An 18,927-nucleotide genomic window follows, 5' to 3' on the forward strand; every position below is an offset into this window, starting at 1 on the left:
TCTTCTGGTATATAATTTTTGATGTCCTTGGCTCTGTCTGTCACTTTCTCTGCCCACCTGTCTGCTCACCTGCCTCTCTTTCTTCTGTTTAGTCTGTTCACCTGACTTTGGGTTTGCCTCTCCTTCTGCCTGCCTGTCTCCTTCAGTCCTTTAATCTCTCTGCCTGCCCATCGTACTGCCCGTCTTGTTAGTTCTCCTGCACCTCTCATTTCCCTTCTGCTTTTCCCTTAGTCTTTCTGGGTGGCTGCTGTCGCTTTGCCCATTTTTTATGTCAGTCCATCTGTCTGTCTCACTTTCTCAGTGTCTGTCTGCTTGCCTCTGACAGTCATTCTGTTTTCTATCGTTTCTTGTAGTCTGTACTTCTGTTTGCCAGATCAATCTTTCTACAGCTTTCTCCTGCTCTCTTTCCACATAGGTGCCTAGAGATGGTATTTCTGTCATCTGTCTTTCTGCTCTATCCATGGGCCCACTTCTTGTCTGTCTGTGCCTCATCTCTCTATACCTGACTACCGATTTCTGTCAGTAGCCCTTGACTATATATGTTTGCAGTGCTCCTCCCAAAATGTACATGACTAATTAAAGGCTACAACAGGGGAAACTTAACTTCTATCAAAAATGGGAAGATAGCTCAGCTGAAGAGAAAAGGGAAGCGACGAAATGAGTAGAAACTAGAAGATGGACAATCATCTTCTGTGGGATTACAATGCTAATAGTAAAAGCCAATTTAAATCAAAGACAGGGAAATTGTCTAGAGAATCGGTGAAACTACTTGATGGTGATGATACAAAAACTGGTCCTAAAGATGAGCAATAACAAAAATGTTGACAAAATTGAGGCTTTACTTCCTATCAAATTAGTGAAGATGCTACGAGATGGAAGTAGTCAATGCTGGAGAGGCTTAAGGACATCAGGCGCACCAATATACTTCTGAGGGGGCTGTGAATTTATCCAACCATCTGGAAAATAATTTGTAATTAGAAAAGTTACTAAACTGTCCATACAGTTGCACCTAGTAATCTACTAATGGGCACATACCCTCCAAGGAATTAAAAAAAAGAAATACCTACATATACATATATGTATGTGAATCCATATCTTTATATAACACATAACGATTACATATTTTTATTCTTAACTTAATACGTGATAAATGAGCATTTCTAAGTGCAAAGGAGAACAGAAAAAGGATTGTACATGAAACTGCAAGTCTTAATTATTATTTACTACTGTACCTATGTCTATTTTGACTGCAGTTTGTTTTATGTGGTTTTTTTTTTTGGAGGGGGGGAAGGGGGGTTAAGTGACATGCCAAGGTTACACAGCTAGTAAGTGTCTGAGGTCTGAGTTGAACTCAGGTCCTCCGAACTCTAGGGCCAATGCTCTACTCACTGTGCCACCTAGCTGCCTCTGCAGTTTATTTTAAAGGCGATTTTCCTTTTGAGAAGCATTCAGAACTCTTTTTTCTACATTTCTTTCTGGCTTTTCTTCCGTGCATTTTAAAAAGACTTTGAATAATTTTTCTGTAATCCTATCAACAGCTCCCTCTCCCTTATACCTGTCTCCCAATTGAGGGTAAAATCCTTAGAACAAATATGCATGACAAACAAAACAAATTGTGTTTTGACACAATCAGCTGTGTCTAAAAGTAGGTCTCTTTCTGCACCTTGAGGCCATCACCTTTCTTCAGGAAGCAAGTATCATCCTTCATCAATCCTCTGGATTATAGTTAATTTAACTACTCAGAGTTCTTAAGTTGTTTTTCTTTACAACATTATTGTATAAATAGTTCTGCTTATTTCTATATCAGTTCATGCAGATTTTACCAGATTTCTCTAAAACTATTCCTTTTTGTCATTTCTCACGACATGGAGTTCCATTAGATTCATACGCCAAACTTGGTTCAGCTATTTCCCAGCCGCTGTGCACTCCCTTCATTTCCAGCTCTTTGCTATAACAATAAGTTTCTATAAATGTTTTGTACATATGGGCCCCTTTCATCTTTTTTTGGATCTCTTTAGGGTATAAGCATAATAATGATATCACAGAGTCAAAGGGTAGGCATGGGTTGGGGACTTCTGGGACACAGTTCATTTGTTTTGGTTGGATCACTTTGAACTTTGACCAACAATGCTTCCATTCCCTCTGAATTGATATTTTTTTCCATTGTTAATGATTTGGAGTTGTTTTTTTTTTTTACATGGGGGTTGAAAGCTTGCCTTATGCTTGAGAACTGCCCATTCATATTCTTTTACTCTTGGGGAAGGATCGTTGTTATATATTTGTATCAAAACTGTGAGCTCCTTGAGAGAAGGGACTTTATTTTTTGGCTTTCTTTGTATCTCAAGCACTTAGCATGATGCCTAGCACATGATAGATGCTTAATAAATGTTTGTTGGCTGGCAATTCTCTGTATTGCTTATTATATGACCCTTTATATTTCCATTGTGTATCCATCTGAAATTTATTGTGGTATATGTTAGAGAATGTTAGTCTAAACCTAATTTCTTCCAGAATGCTTTTCCCATCAGTTTTTGTCAAATGAGTCTAACCCTTCTAGTTGCAGTCCTGGGATGTATTGGTTGTCGTTGGGTGTGTAGTGTCATGTTCAATTGCTGCTTTGGGAGGGAGCTTGTGTACTTAATCTGTTCCACTGATCAACTTACAGTTTTAAAACTACTTTAACTTTTTTTTAAAACTATCACTTTTTTCACTATTGTTTGATATTTGGTACTGCTACACACCTTTCCTTTCCCATTCCTCATTATTTCCAGTGAGATTCTTGACCTTCTGTTTCTCCAGATGAATGCTATTATTTTGTCTAGTTCTTTTTTCAGTTTTTTAAATAAAACTCTATACTTTTGTTCTCACTAGAATTTTTTCCAGTGTTCATTCCTCACTCTCCTATCAGAGCCCTCCCATATAAAAATATTTTAAAAAATAAAAATTAAAGGAGGAAGAGGCAAAGGCAATCCATACATTGAAAATGTCTGAAAATATGTGTAATGCACCACACCCATAGACCTCCCATCTCTGCAAAGGAATGGGTTAGGACATGTTTTTTCATCTTCTTATTGTTTGTAATTTTACAAATCTACTTTTCATCGTTTTGTGGTTCTTTCCATTTATAGTGTAGCCAATGTTGCCTTGGCTCTGCTTACTTCATTCTTAGCTTATCTCTTCTTAATGATGTGAATTTTTATTTTTGCTTTTTCTGATAACATGATGATTGTAACTTTTGCTTTATTTCTTTATTCACCAGATACATAGAAATTTTTTTTCCCACCCCTCACATTTTGTGTATATTTTTACTTTTTTTGGTGTGTGGATTGTGGAGTTTTGTTTTCTTACCTAATCTGTCACTTTTCATTTATTGGATTGTTTGAAACAATTTACATTTTAAAGTTATGAATGTTAGGTTTATATTTTTCTCCATTTGTCTCTCACAGTTCCTCCCCAGCCCCCCATTAGGATTTTTTGTTGTTTCTCTTCATTTTGTTCTCTTTAGTTATTTTTGCTTATTCCCATTTGAAACCTATTTCCCTAGTTTGAGAGTTTTATTTAATAAAACAACCCTGTTCCTCCTGGCTCTCTTCCCCTCACACTCAGGGCCCCCCTTTCCCATTTGAAACCCATTTCCCTAGTTTAGGAGTTTTATTTAATTTATTAATTACTTTTTCTTCTTTTTATCTAGTTTTCTAATTCTTTCTCTTTTTTTCAGTTTAAATAAAATCCCATTTCCTAATTCTTCAACTTATTTTGTTACTTTTTAAATTTTTTCTGTACCTTTTCCTAAAAAAGTATTTTCCCTTGTTCTCTTCATTAATTTTCTTCTCTGTTTCTTCTAAACTTTTATTCTTGGATTCATGATCTTTATACTATTCCTTCCTTAGTCTATATTCCAAATGAAATTAAAGTTTCTAAGGTATCTATTTTGAGTTCCTTCTTCTAAACAACTTCTATGTTATAGCCTTGTATGTCTTAATCCCTGCCCGTTTTTTTTTCTGTTGTGTTTCACTCTTAGAAGTATTAATTCTTCAGGATTTAGAGAGAAATACTACTCTATGCCACTCTGTGTCCTTGATTATGTCGTTCATTACTACCTCCTGGACTTTTGTTTTCACTAGAATTTTTTTCAGTGTTCCTCACTCTCCTCTCAGAGCCCTCCTATATAAAAATAAAATAAAATAAAATAAAAATTAAAGGAGGAAGAGACAGCAAACAAAAGCAACCCATACATTGAGGATCATCTTTTTCCCATTTGCCATGAAATCTCCTTTCTGGGTCCATGCCCTTCCACTCTTCTGGACGCTAGTCACCCTCAGAAGTTCCAATTCCCTTTCTCCTTAGGTTGCTTTCTGTAGAGGTACAACCCTTTTTCAGAGGAAGTCTTCTCTTTAAGCACCAAATCCTTATAGATTGTGCCCATTTCCCCGTAACTCTTTTTCTTCCTGAGAGATTACAGGAGTTATTTTCCCTACCCTGTTGATTTATCTCCTTGGATTCAAGATTTTTAACAGGGTTTTCATCTTCCTGAGATTTTTGGTACTTTGGGGTTTTTTTGTTTGTTTGTTTTCATAATATTCCTGTAACTCACTTTCTGTCTCTTTTCCCCTTTGATGGCATGTACCCCAAGGACTTTCTGAGCCAACTCCCAGGTAGTTAACTTTTCACCAACCTAAGTATCTGCCTTAAGTAACTTCTGAGGAGGTACAACTGGCCCCAGCTTTATGCCAGTCTCCTCTCCTTTAGGCCTGGTGGAGCCTCACCCTGCCCTGGATTCTTCTGTTCTCTGGCCAAACACGGCTGGAATATGCATGCTGCTACCCTTAGCAGAGCTTGCTTCAACTTTCCTATACTTCCACCTCTGAGGAGGGGAGAGAGGGCAAGCACTGATTCTGTTACTTGTTGCTGACATGATGGCGGGATGAGGGCAGGAATTAGGGGAGATTGCAGTAGCAGCAGTGAGGGAATTGCTGAGTAAAACCCAGAGTAGAAGTTTCTTTTGTGTAGACATGCAGATAGTTGGGGATTGGTGGGAATGAGGGTGCTGTGGAATTTGTTAGTTACTAAGCATTAGTCTTTTCTGCTGTTAATTCAAGTTGTTACCTCGTTGGGGTTCCTGGTGTCCTAGCCTGTGGACACAGCTGTAATTCTTATTTTGAAGAGGTTTGAGAGGTCATAAGGATCAGAGAAAATGTCTAGTTCTCCTATCTGTTGGTTGTGTGACACAGACATTCCTCTGACTAGTTCTTTAAAGTGATTTTTTTTGTAAGTAGTGGGAGTTTAGTGACTTGCTCTAAGTCACACAGCTAGTCAGTGTCTGAGGCCATATTTGAATTTAGGTCCTCCTGACTCCATGGCCCATATTCTATCCACTGCTCCACTTAGCTGCCCCTAAAGTAATCTTTTGATAATTTGACATGGCACTGAATCTGTAAGTTAATTCAGGCAGTATTACCATTTTTATTACATTAGCAACAAATTTCTCTCCAATTATTTGTCTTCCTTTATTTCTATAAAGAGTATCTTGAGGGAGCAGCTAGGTGGGCACAGTGAGTAGAACACTGGCCCTGGAGTCAGGAGGACCTGAGTTCAAATCCAGTCTCAGACACTAGACACACTAGCTTTGTGACCTTGGGCAAGTCACTTAACCCCAATTGCCCTGCCTTCCCCCTGCCAAAAAAAAGAGTATCTTGTAGTTGTATTGAAGTTGTTTGTCTTAGTTGGTGCACTCCCAGATATTTTATATGCTTTGTAATCATTTAAATGGATTTTTTTTGTTCTCTTCTGCTGGGATTTGTTGGTAATACACAGAAATTCAAATGACTTTGTGGGGTTTATTTTATATTCTCCTACCTTACTGAATTTATTGTTTATATTAATTTTTAAAGTTGAGTCTCTAGAATTCCTATCACATTATCTGCAAAAAAAGATATTTTTCTTCTTTGGCTATGATTATTCCCTGAATTTTTTTCTTACTGCTATAGCTAGCATTCCTATAACTATATATCAAATAATGATGATAGTGAATATCTCTGCTTTACCTCATTTGAAAGGCTTCTATCATTTTTCGATTACAGATAATGCTAGCTCTTGATTTTAGATAAATACTGCTGACTCTATCAATGGAAGGTCCTTTTATTCCTATGTTTTTAGTGGATTTTTTTTAACATAAAAGGATGGTATAATTGTCAAAAGCTTTTTCTGCATCTTTTGATATGATAAACATAATTTTTATTGGTTTTGTTATTGGCATACTCTGCTTATAGTTTTCCTGCATTCCTGATATAAATGCAACCTCATTATAGTGTATAATCTTTTTAATATGTTCTTGTAGCTTCTGAACTAATATTTCAAAATTTATTCATGGATATTTATTAGTGATATTGGTATGTAGTTTTCATTCTCTAATCTCTCCCTGGTTTGGATGTCATAGCCATATTTGCCTTATAAGAGTTTGAGGGGATACCAATTTTCCTTATTATTACTTAGTCAACAATTTTTGTTAAATTGAAGTTAATTGTGCTTTAAATATTTAGGAGAATTTGCTTGTTAACTCATCTGATTCTGGAGATTTTCCTTTTGGAGATAATTTATGGTTTGTTCAATTTCTGAAGATAGATTATTTAAATTTTCAATTTCTTATTCTATTAATCTGGGTATTTTATAGTTTTGTAAATATTTCTTTTATCTATGTTTTCAGTTTTGTTAGCATGCAATTGGACAGAAATTTCTAATTTCCTTGATTTCCTGTAACAACAATGCTGCTTGCAGCTGCTGTGGAGGTGTAAAGCCAATAACACCAGCACACAGGAAGGCTGTTAGCTGTAATATTAATTAAGGTGGGACTTTTTTTTTTTTTTACTGTTTTCTCTTTTAGAATGCTAAAGTAATCAAGTGCCTTTGATTAAGTCTTACTACTGCAAAGCCCCAGGTCCACACCCTTTTGCTGATTAGGTATGAAGTCTTCCAGCCCTAAGAAGGGTATATAAACTCAGAGGTTAGCATTTTGTTTGGGGCTCTCACTCACTGGAATAGTGTTGATGTAAAGACTCTGGGTAGCCACTGGAGCCCCTCAGCTTTGAAGAAAACCCAGATGTTGTTGCTTCTCCTCTCTGTTAACTATGTATTGCTATAGATAGACTGAATTGTGTTATTTGATCTGTTGATATTTTCTGTTTGTAACTTCTATTTGTATTTGCTCTGACGTTCATGGTGCTGGCTTTTCCCTCTGAACTAAGCGAATGATATGTGTATGTTTGATTAAAGTGAGATGGTTAACCCCTTAAAGTTGCTTTCCTTAGAAAAGCAGATCAAAGAACCCGTGCTAGTGGCCCTTCTGTGTGCTCTTTTTGTTGGTCTTACACAGCCACAGTAGCTTATAGCCACATTGTTGTTACACTAGCACAGGTTCTTTGGTCTGCTTTTCTAAGGAAAGCAACCTTAAGGGGTTAACCATCTTACTTTAATCAAACATACATATATCATTCGCTTAGTTCAGGGGAAAAAGTCAGTACCCTGAACTTCAGAACAAATACAAATAGAAATTACCAACAGAAAAAATAACACAAATCAACAGACAGGCTTCTGTCTGACCACAGCAATACATACACAGTCACCAGAGAGAGATGCACCAACATCTGGGTTTTCAAAGCTGGGAGTGCTCCTTAATAACTACCCAGTCTTGTCTGGCCAAATCACATGAACAGCCTTCCAATGAGCCCCCAAAGCAAAATGCTAACCTCAGAGTATATATACACTTCTTCAGGGTCAGAGGACGTTACAACAATGTGACTCAAACTCATGTGACTTAGGCTTTCTTGTGACTTAAGCAGGTCATCAAAGACTCTTGATTCAATCAAAGGCAAGGCTTCAAGGCACTTAGTTGCCTTAGTGCTGAGAAGCACTCCAAAAGAAAAAACAGGGAAAAGCCCTACTTTGCTTGCCATTACATTTCCTCATCTATAAATTCTCCTTTTTCTCTTTGATTTTGGTTTTGATTAGCAGTCCTTTTTAAATAAAATTATCTAATGATTTGTCCACTTTTTTTAGCTTTTCAAAGCAACAACAACAACAACAACAACAACAACAACAACAATCAGTTCCAGTTATATTTATCCATTAATTATGGGGTGTTTGTTTTTTATTTTATACCTGGTTTTGAAGATTTTTGTTTTTCTGTTTAGAGTTTTTTGATTTCTTGCTTTTCTAATTCTTTTTTTTTTAGTTAACATGCTCAATTCATTGATCAGTTCTCTCTGTTTTATTTATGAAAGTGTTTAGAAATACAAATTTTCCCCCAAGAACTGCTTTGGCATCATCACAAAAGTTTTGGTATATAGTGCCATTATTTTTTTAAATGAAATTATCTATTGTTTCTGTGTTTTTTCTTTGACCCACCAGTTCTCTAGCATTACATTATTTATTGCCCATTTACATTTGAATTCTTTGTACAGAAGCCCTTGACTGGTAATAATTTTTTATTGTGTTATGGTCATTAAAAGATGTGCTTAATTTTTCTTATATTTGTTTATGAGGTTTTTATGCCCTAGTACAGGGCTTTCTAATCTTAGGTTTTTATTGAAACAATAGACAATATATTTTGATTTGCCATTTTAGTGAGAGCTCTGCGGTAGCTCAGCTTCATTTACTAAAGCATTTATGTAAATTTCTATACTTGTAGGTGGGTGGCATCAATCGCACGGGCAGCATTTTGGACTGCCCTGCCCTAGCACATAGTCATTGCTTGTAAAGGTGCTATGCACATCTTAATATATGTAAACTTCCTTAATTTCCCATTTAGTAGTCATCAAAAATCTATCTTATTTAACTTTACTAAAATTCTGTTGAAGTCCTTTCTTTTTTTATCTTTTCATTAGGTTTGTTTAGGTCTGAAAGAGGCACATTGGGTTCTCCAACTTCTTTCTCCCTGTAATTAGATTAGATTTTTCTAAAACTATTTAAGTGGTGTGCCATTTAGTACATATATATACAGTTCCCCTGCATAGCTCTTTTAATCATGTCTATTTTTTTTACTGCTGCCATGTCTGATAATTATGCTTGCCACCCTTTTAAAAATTTGCTTGAGGCAAATCAATTCTTCTCTAACTCTTCACTTTAATTCTCTGTGAATCCCTGTTTCAGATATGTTTTTAGTAAATAGCATATTGTTGACTTCTACTTTCTAACCCATTCTGCTACATTCCTCCATTTTGTAGGTAAGTTCAATTTATTCACATTCACAGCTATAATGGATAATTGTGTCTTTCTCTCCATCATTTCTTCTTACACATTCTTTGTCTTTGTCCCCTACACCTTTTTATAGTGAAGAAAGTGGTGAAAAAAAAGTAATGTGATCAAATTTTCTATAAGTTGAAGTAGTCAGATCCTATTTCTTTGTCCTTCCTTTCTTCTCTGAGTCCATTTCCTGATCACTGACATATTCTGAAGGTAAAGTCAATTTACTTTTGACTATTTCCTCCCCAATTCTGCCCTGCTGCTTAAAATTCTTTTCCTTAAGGGGAAAAAAAAAGCCAACCACGTTATTCAGTAAGGTTAAACTGTTTACATTCCTACACAGGAAGATGATACTTGTAATTCTTGAGAACTGTATCTTTATTGGGGCAGTTAGAAGGGATATACATAGAGGGTGTGGGGATAAGTTGACTTTGATGTGATGATAAAATAAATTAAGAGGTGAGAAAAAGGATTGTACTGGGAGAAGAGGAAAGGGGGGAAGCAGAATAGTGTAAATTACATCACATGAAGAGGCGCAGAGAGGCAAGCATTGTTTGTACCTTACTTTTATTAGATTTGTCTCAAAGAGGGACTAACATACACATTCAGTTGGTTATAGAAATCTATCTTACCCTGTAGGGAAGTAGGAAGAGAAAGGGGAAAGAAAAGGGGGGATGGACAGAAGGGAGGGAAGAAGTAGGGGACAGGGGAAAGAAAAGGGATGTGAGCTGATAGAAGGGAGGGCAGATTGAGGGAGGTGGTGATAGTCAGAAGCAAAACACTGCTGGGGAGGGAAAGGGTGAAAGAAAAGAGAAAAGTATAAATGGAGCAAAATAGGATGGAGAGAAAGACACAGTAATATTAACTGAATATGAATGGGGTGAACTCTCCCATAAAACAGAAATAGAAAAGTGGATTAAAAACCATGATTCTACAATATGTTGTTTACAGGAAACATATCCAAAGCAGACAGATTCACACAGAGTAAAGGTGAAAGGCTGGAGCAGAATATATTGTGCTTCAGCTGATATAAAAAAAAGCAGGGGTAGCAATCCTGATCTCAGATAAAGCAAAAGTAAAAATAGATCTAATTAAAAGAGATAAGGAAGGAAACTACATCTTGCTAAAAGGTACCATAGACAAGGAAGTAACACTAAATATAATGCACCAAGTGGTATAGCATCCAAATTCTTAGAGGAGAAGCTAAGTAAGTTGCAGAAAGAAGTAGACAGCAAAACTATACTAGTAGGGGACCTCAGCCTCCACCTCTCGAAACCAGATAGATCTAACCATAAAATAAACAAGAAAGAAGTTTAAGGAGGTGAATAGAATTTTAGAAAAGTTAGATATGACAGACCTGGAGAAAATGGAATGGGGATAGAAAAGAATATACCTTTTTCTCAGCGGTACATGGCACCTACACAGAAAGTGACCATGCACTAGGACATAAAAACCTTACAATCCAATGCAGAAAGGCAGAAATATTAAGTGCATGCTTTTCAGATGCATTCAGATTTTGAGATGCATTCAAATGCAATAAAAATTACTTGTAATAAAAGGCCATGGAAAAATAGACTAAAAATTATGTGAAAACTAAATAATTGAATTCTAAAGAAATGAGTAGGTCAAACTAGATCATAGAAACAATATCTTCATCAAAGAGAATGACAGTAATGAGACAACATACCGAAACTTATTGGATGCAGCCAAAGCAGTTCTCAGGAAAATTTTATATCTCTAAATGTTTACATGAATAAAATAGAGAGAGAGATCATTGAATTGAATGTGCAGCTAAAATGGCTAGAAAGAGAACAAATTAAAAATCCTCAAATACCAAATTAGAAATTCTGAAAATCAAAGGAGAGATTAATAAAATTGAAATTAAAATTATTGAATTAATAAAATTCTCTTTCCCTTCTCTTTCCAACTCTACGCATTTTTACTGGTTGTGTCCCATGCCTGGAATGCTCACTGTCCTCAGCTCTGTCTTCTGGCTTCCATATTCCATTTCAGTCGTATCTTACTCTTCATGACCCCATTTGGGGTTTTCTTGGCAAAGATTGCTATTTCCTTCTCCAGCTCATTTTGCAGATGAGAAACTGAGGCAAATAGGGTTAAGTGACTTGCCCAGAGTCAAACAGCTTGTAAGACAGATTTGAACTCAAGATGTCTTCCTGACTCTAGGCCCAACACTCTATGCACTGTATCACCTAGCTGCTTTCCTTGACTTCAAGTCCCAGCTAAAATCCAACCTCTTACAAGAAACTTTTCCTGATCTCTCTTAATGCTAGTGCCTTCCCTGTGTTGAATAATTTCAATTTAACCTGTATATATCTTATTTGTGCATAGTTGGTTTTATATTGTCTCTGAGCTCCTAGAAAGTATCCCTGGTACTTTGCACAATGTCTGGCACATGGTAGGTGCTTAACAAATATTTGTTGACTGATTTGCAGACTGAATTTAATTTTTTTTCTAAAATATTTGCACTTATTTTCAGCCTTTCTCTAGGTCAGATGAGAGTGAGGTTCATGAGATGCTCTCTTTCCCTAACCCCCTGCTCCATGTTTTTATACTGTACTTCTCAAGAACCCTAATTAGAAAAAATAGCAACTTCCTTCCCTTTAATTCTCATTTTATTCCTACTGTATCTTTTCTTCTCTTAAAAACAGTATGAAACTAGGCCATCCCTAGACCATATTTCTGTTTTTCTTTATTTCCACTGTGACCCTAGAAGCCAGTAGGATTCTTAGGGAACATTTGTCTCTTCTTCCCTTGTTAGTAGTACTGTTTGCAAAGCACTTTACCCTATGCCTGGCACATGGTAGGCACTTAATAAAGGGATTTCCTTCTCCCATTAGAATATAAGCACTCTATCATTATTTAGTCCATCCCATTACTCAAATATAATTTGCCTTTTTAGGTTTTTCTTGTCTTCAGTGTTTGATAGATTTTATACAGCTCTGGCCTTTTAATTCAAAATGCTTGAAAATCTATTTTTTTTAGAAGTTCATTTTTTAAGATTATACTCAGTTTTGCAGGGTAAATTATTCTTGGTTGTAAGCCTTTATCTTTTGCCTTTGGGAATATTTTATTCCAAGATTTTTTTCTCCTTTTTAGTGGTTTGATTTTGTTCTAATTTTTTAGTTGTCTCAAGGAGCTACTGAACCCTACTTCCATGTGGCTTCTCACCAATATTGGGTTCTGTCCTGTCCTTTTTTTTTCTTACATAATTCATTTCATTTTTTATTTCTTCATGTATTTCTTCCAGGTGCTCTTGTGGCCACAGCGTTTTTTTTTTTAATTTTGCTTGGTGTTTTCTTTCTGTTTACCTTTAGCTTCGCTTTTTTGAATTGGGAGTTTGTGCTTGGTTCAGACTGTATTCCATCCTATTCACTTGAAATGGGGTGTCAGTCCCTGCTTTGTCCTGTCCCCTCTGTAGTCTGGATGCTACTGCCTTTACTATTCTAGATATAGTGGTGTTAGCTAAATTTAAACTCCATCCTCTGTAAGAATTCCTAGCTCATGGGTCAACTTGGATTTTAGCCTCAACCCCTTCACTATCTCCTTTCCTTGTACAATCTCAAACTGTTATGGCTCCATCCTTTTCTGTGGTCTCAATAGGCCAGCAGTTTGGGTATTATTAATTGTTCTGGTTGCAGGTTTCCTACAATATCCTGTGCTGTGGCTCTGGCTTGAGCTGCTCGGACCCTGCACTGCCTAGGTGCTAGTTCGACTTTATCTCCTGCTGTGGCTTCACCCCCCACCTCCACCCCCCCCCACCTGACCCCCACCCCCCCACCAGCACAGGCTGCCTGGGGGCTGTAGCTTCCACCATTCTTGGCCTGTCTCCACTTAAAAGTGTCCACAGGCTTCTGGCGGTCTGCTTGTGGAGTCTCAAACTATATGGAGGAGCTTATGTAGATGTTTTTCCTTAATTTTCTTATTGTTCTTTTTGGTACATTTTTAGAATTTTGCTTTGAAGAGATCTGGCTTTATACATGTTTTAAATCAGGGGTTCTTAACTTCAGGTTCTGAAAACTTCAGTTTAAAAAAAATGTTTTGCTATTTCAGTATAATAGGTTTTCTTTATAATTCTGCTATATTTTATCATTTGAAAACATTCTGAGGAAGAGTTCATAGGCTTCATCAGACCGCCACAAGGTGTCCATGACACAAAAAAGTTAAGAACCTGTTATTAAATCAATAGTATTAGAAAAGCAAAACAATCTTGATGTTTCACCTCAAACTCAAGATGAAAATGTTGGAGGGGTTGTAGAAAGATGGGTGCACTGATGCATTGTTGGGGAAACTGTGGCTTAGTCCAACTATTCTAGAAAGCAGTTTGTAATAATGCAAAAAGAGTCCATGACCTTTGACCCAGAAATTTCCCTGCCAGCTAAATACCCTTAGGAAATCAGTGAGGAAAGGGATGGCCCCATATACACCAAAATCTTTACAATGGCACTTTGCAGTAGCAAAGAAATGGAAACAAAGCAGATGCCAGAACAAATTGTGGAAAATGAATGTAATGGAATATTACTGCGCTATAAGAAAAGGAATATGAAGACTATAGTGAAACACGGGTAGATATATGAACTGATGCAAAACCAGGAAAACAACATACACAATGACAACACTGCGAAAGGAAAGAAAAAAAGCAGAAACTTAATGCTACAACATGATAATGGCCAAACTTAGCACAAAGAAGAGATAGGAGAAGACCTCTCCCCACTGCTGCTTTGTAGAGATGGAGGACCATGGGTGTGGAACACTGAATGTGTTAGACTTTTTTTAGAATGTTTGATTAGTTTTGTTGAACTTTTTCTTCTTCTTTATTCTTATAAGAGATGGCTCTCTTGGAGGAATAAGGGGAGGAATACAATGGTAAATCTTGGTGGTGATAAATAATGAGTTATCAATGAAAAAAATTAAAAGGAAAGTTTAAAAAATGACAAATAACAGCAATTTCCCCCCTCCCCCTTCAAGCCAGAACAGTCATTATGTTACCTGGATGATTAACAGATCAGTAGATCACAGTGGATCCAGAGGTCAATTAAAGATAACACAAAATAACCAGAAACAGAAGCCTCGACTACCAAAATCAGAAAGGTGTCTCCACTCTATGATATCTGAAAATTGATACCTAGAAACAAAAGCTTGCAATTTGTCTCTCAGCCCGAGATAGTCTTTACCCTTTTACCTCTACCATGTATTCCATGTTTTCTGGGACATTTGCTACCACTCCCCACAGAGCGGGACTATACTTTTTGGCCCAGAATATAATAATCTCCAGGTCCTGTAAAGATCTTCCTGCCCCTTAATTTTTACCCATGGGTTGACAACAGTTGGGCAATATCGCCATTATCTCCCCCTTTTTCACCATTACTTGAACTTTTCCTGTGTAGTCAAGGTCCACTATCCCTCCACTGCCAAGCCATCCTCAGTTTTCATTATGAAGATTTGCCCAGACCATTAGGGGAAAGGCAAATGTGAGGTTAAAGGAAACATCTTGCATTTTTTCCCAGAGGTAAGACATCTACATCTAATGCTTTCAATATTGGGCCTAAGTTCCCAATGAAGCCAGGCCTAGAGCAAAAAAAACCCCACCATTTTACTTGGGTAATTTGGGGATTTCAGCGAGCAATAAAACTCCCATCTCCTTCCCTTCACTGCAGAGCTGTCTCCTTTAGTAACCTGGCAATGATAAGGACAGTCCACCTCAGAAAGGAAGCCAGTTCATTTCTCAAAGGCAGGAGATATTTCAGAAACCCATTCAGGTATTCAGTGAGGCCTGCCATTACAGGGTAATAGGCTAAATGAAAGCACCAGAGGATAAAAGATTTGACCCACTCCTACCAAAGCAGGTGAAGCGGGTTTCTTATCTGAGGAAATGGAGGCAGAGCAGAGGCAATGGACAGCACAGTCAGGGCAGTGGCAGCTATGGTATGCCAAGCAGGCGTGCCAGTGCCATACCACAAAACAGGGTCAATAGCAATGAGGACAAAATGAGAACCTCATATTTGGTAATGGGCCAGTATAATCCATTTACCAGTCTTGGGCTGCACAGTTCTACAGGGCATAACATTATTCTGGTGGAGGAGCAGTATCTGAGAAAACCGACACCATGAAGTCAAATGCAGCAGTCCATATTTTCTTATGGGATAAAGTGAGATGATCCCTTACCCTTAGAAGCATTGTCTGCCTGCCCCTGTAACTGAAGCAAAGCTGTACTTAGTGAGGAACAGCAATGACCCAGGAGAGGCTCTGTACAGAATTATTCCATTCAGCTGAAGGACTTATGAATATTGGTGATCACTAACATAGCCCAGCGACATGTAAAAATGATTGGCTATATCCCCAAAGTTATGCCAATGGTCCTCCCCATCTGAAAAGACTGATTAAGCATTTTAGGCTTCCTTGTTGATCAGGATAGCCAACATGGTTGGCATGGACTGGCACTAAGTCTAGCACAAAGTAAGATTTCATTTAATTTCACTTGAGCCTTTCAGTGGTAGTGGTAGGGAATGACGGGGATGGGGTTTTTCCCCTCCTGTAGGCTGATTCCTTGGACAGTGTGGAGGCTCCAGATATCCTACTGATACTGTTCATTCCACCCAATGCACAGATGATAGAGACTAATTTTAGACCACCTTGATAATTGGAGCACCCCCATTTTTCCCTTTCTTGCCACTGCTATCTTTCTGTTTAGTGAGCCATTAGCCCGTCATCACCAAATGTTCTAGGCCAAATGTATGTTGATTCTAAGTGCAATCTTTCCACATCTCCCTCTGCCTTCTCATACCAAACCCTGCTTTTCATTCACACAATCCATTAGCCCCTCAGTTGTCTCCCAGGCATCAGCCACACTCCTTTCCCTATTTTTTACATGTAAATCAATTCCTTTCCAGTCTCTTATTCCTATATTATATTGCCAGTTGTTCCTTGACAAGCCCTAGCTTTGGATCACTCCCCTGGAAGTGGAGAAAGTCACAAAATAATTCTGACTAGGTTCACTACAGATTTGTTACATAACCTCAACTGGGCCTTCACTGCTGCTAGGCAATCCTTCTATACACATCCCAGATTAACTCATTATCCTACTTATCACAGTGTCTTGCAAACCTCTTAATCTCTTCTCAAACTCCCCATAGCTCAACTCCACCCTCTCAGATGAGAATTCGGCCTCATATTTCATTTGAAAAGATTGAGGCTATTCACCAAGAGGTCCTTCTTTTATCTTCCTCATGTATCACTGATGCCTTTTGCTATTATCTCCTCTTTCACCCCTGTCTTACATGAAGATGTAACCCCTCTCCCAGCCAAGGCAAACCTGCACATCATCCTATCCCATTCCATCTCCTCCAGAAATGTGCCCCCTCCATCATCCCCATTCTCTCACTTATCTTAAATCTCTCCCCTTTACTTCTTCCATCCTGTTAATATATACATTCCCCCCCATCCTCAATAAACCCCCTGCTTGATCTTTCCAACCCTGCTAGCTATTGTTACATATCTTGCCTTTTGTGGCTCAACTTCAGTCTACACAAGGTATTGCAGCTAACTGAAACAGGGATGTCATGCATCTCTCAGGGTAAAAACCTCTTTCCAACTCTATTATCTCAGATATTAACTATACAAGGGCATAGGCAGCTTCCAGATTTTGTTTCTAATCAAACAAAGGACACACATGATATGATGGGGGTATTAAACGGCAGAAATGAGAACTGCCTACTTTGCCTGGATGTGGGGGGGAAATCTCAGTCTCTCCTTTTCTTCCCCTAAAGGGACTGGAATTAGGATGGGTCAAACAGCAAGCCCTATTGGAAAAAGACATATCTCAAGTTTTAAAATAGTATGTAATCAATTGGTGGGGGCTCTGAGCTCAGTTGATTAATATATTGAAACTTCATTACATAATAAGGAAATATAAAAACATATTCCCTGGATTATCCTAAAGCTCAATATGGTTAGGTCAACCTTGTTCCATGTGGAGGCTATCTTCTAACCTTTTTACTTTGGAGGGGCCATCTTCCTACCCTGATACATGGGGTATATGTTTATAGGAATTCTAATTATCATTGCCCAACAACAGCAAGCCATAAAATTCAGGGCACCAAGAGATAATGTACCTTTTGATCCTACTTACCACACTTCCTCCCATATATCCTACGCACAAGATGAAATAGCTGCTTCTCTGTCCCACTAGTCCCAGAAAGTTCAAAACCAGTCATTAAACTGATAAGCTCCGGGATAGTGTCTCATTCATCCGTCCTTTTGGAATCTGGCATCTCTGAGTAGCAGCCTAGGAGTCCAGTATTGCAGTCCTACTGCAAGATTCTTGGGTAAACGTAATCATAGAAGTAATCTTCCTGATTATTGTCAAACAAGGCATAAAACAAGATATATGCCCATGAAAACTGTTCACAAATGTCATAGACAAGGTCCAAATAGAAATGGGATTCCCTATAGATAGTAAAGGTCTTTTTGAAATGATTGTACTGGTTGCATAAAGCATGTTGCAGAGCCTTTTTTTTTTTAAGTATTTTACTTTTCCCCAATTGCATGTAAAAACAATTTTCAGCATTCTTTTTTTTCTTAATTTTTGGGTTCCAAATTCTCTTCCTCCCCCGTCCCCCACCACATTGAAAAGGCAAGCAATTTGATATAGGTTATACATGTTACAGAGCCTTCTTAATGAGATCTGATTACTCAAAAAAGATCAGCCTAACAATCCACAGAAGAAAAACTAAGTGGATGAAAAATGCTTATTATCCGGAGACAGCATGATGTAGCCATGTTTGATTTAGAGTCAGAAGTCCTAGGTTTAAACAGTGGCTGTACCTCTATGACTTTGGGAAATCATGTAATTTCTCATGGCTTTATTTTACTCGTCTATAATATGAGGAGGGCGGCTGTCTAAGATACCTCAACAATGCTAAATTTGTGATTCTGTGTATGAGGTTGGATGGCCAATCTACTGAGTTAGTTCATCGGTACACATCAGTACAGGCACTGCTGATGGGCAGTTAACTGAACCAGGAAAAAGTGAGTGGGCTAGATTGCATTTGGCAAATTGTGCAATGCTTTTAATGATCTCAAGCTGCTCCCTAGGGAACAGAGACCCATATTTCAAAATTTTTATCAATCTCTTTCACTTTTATGTCACTTCATTTTCAAATATGTCATTTCCTTTTCCCCCGCCCAGTGAATTACTCATCGAAACTAACATTTCAATTAAATCTGACGATGTTCCGTATCCTAGTCTCGCACCCCTACAAGAAAAGGGTGCATTTTCTTGCTTTTTCTAGGGTCAAGCAATATAATCACACAGCATTCAGTTTCATTGTGGGGGAGGTAAGGTCTTTTCCACTTACATTGTCATATGTATTGTATTCTTGCTTCTGCTTACTTCACTTGAATCAGCTAATATAAAAGAACCGTCTTTTTAGCACAGATATTCTCCCAGCGATGCTCGTGAATGGTTGTGAATCTTGGACCACCACTATTTCTGAAGAATCAAAACTGCAATGACTCGAAGGACGATGAAAAATACAAGTAGGCTGGAACTTATTTTCAATGACTTATATACCAGAAATAGTAAGAGGAATATCGTATAGGAAATGTATGAGTAAATAAGAAGATAAGCCATTTAAGGCAGGGTAAAGTAGGAATACTGCTAGAGTTAATGAT

The sequence above is a fragment of the Trichosurus vulpecula genome, chromosome 7 (genome assembly GCF_011100635.1).
Source record: "Trichosurus vulpecula isolate mTriVul1 chromosome 7, mTriVul1.pri, whole genome shotgun sequence".
NCBI lineage: Eukaryota > Metazoa > Chordata > Mammalia > Diprotodontia > Phalangeridae > Trichosurus > Trichosurus vulpecula.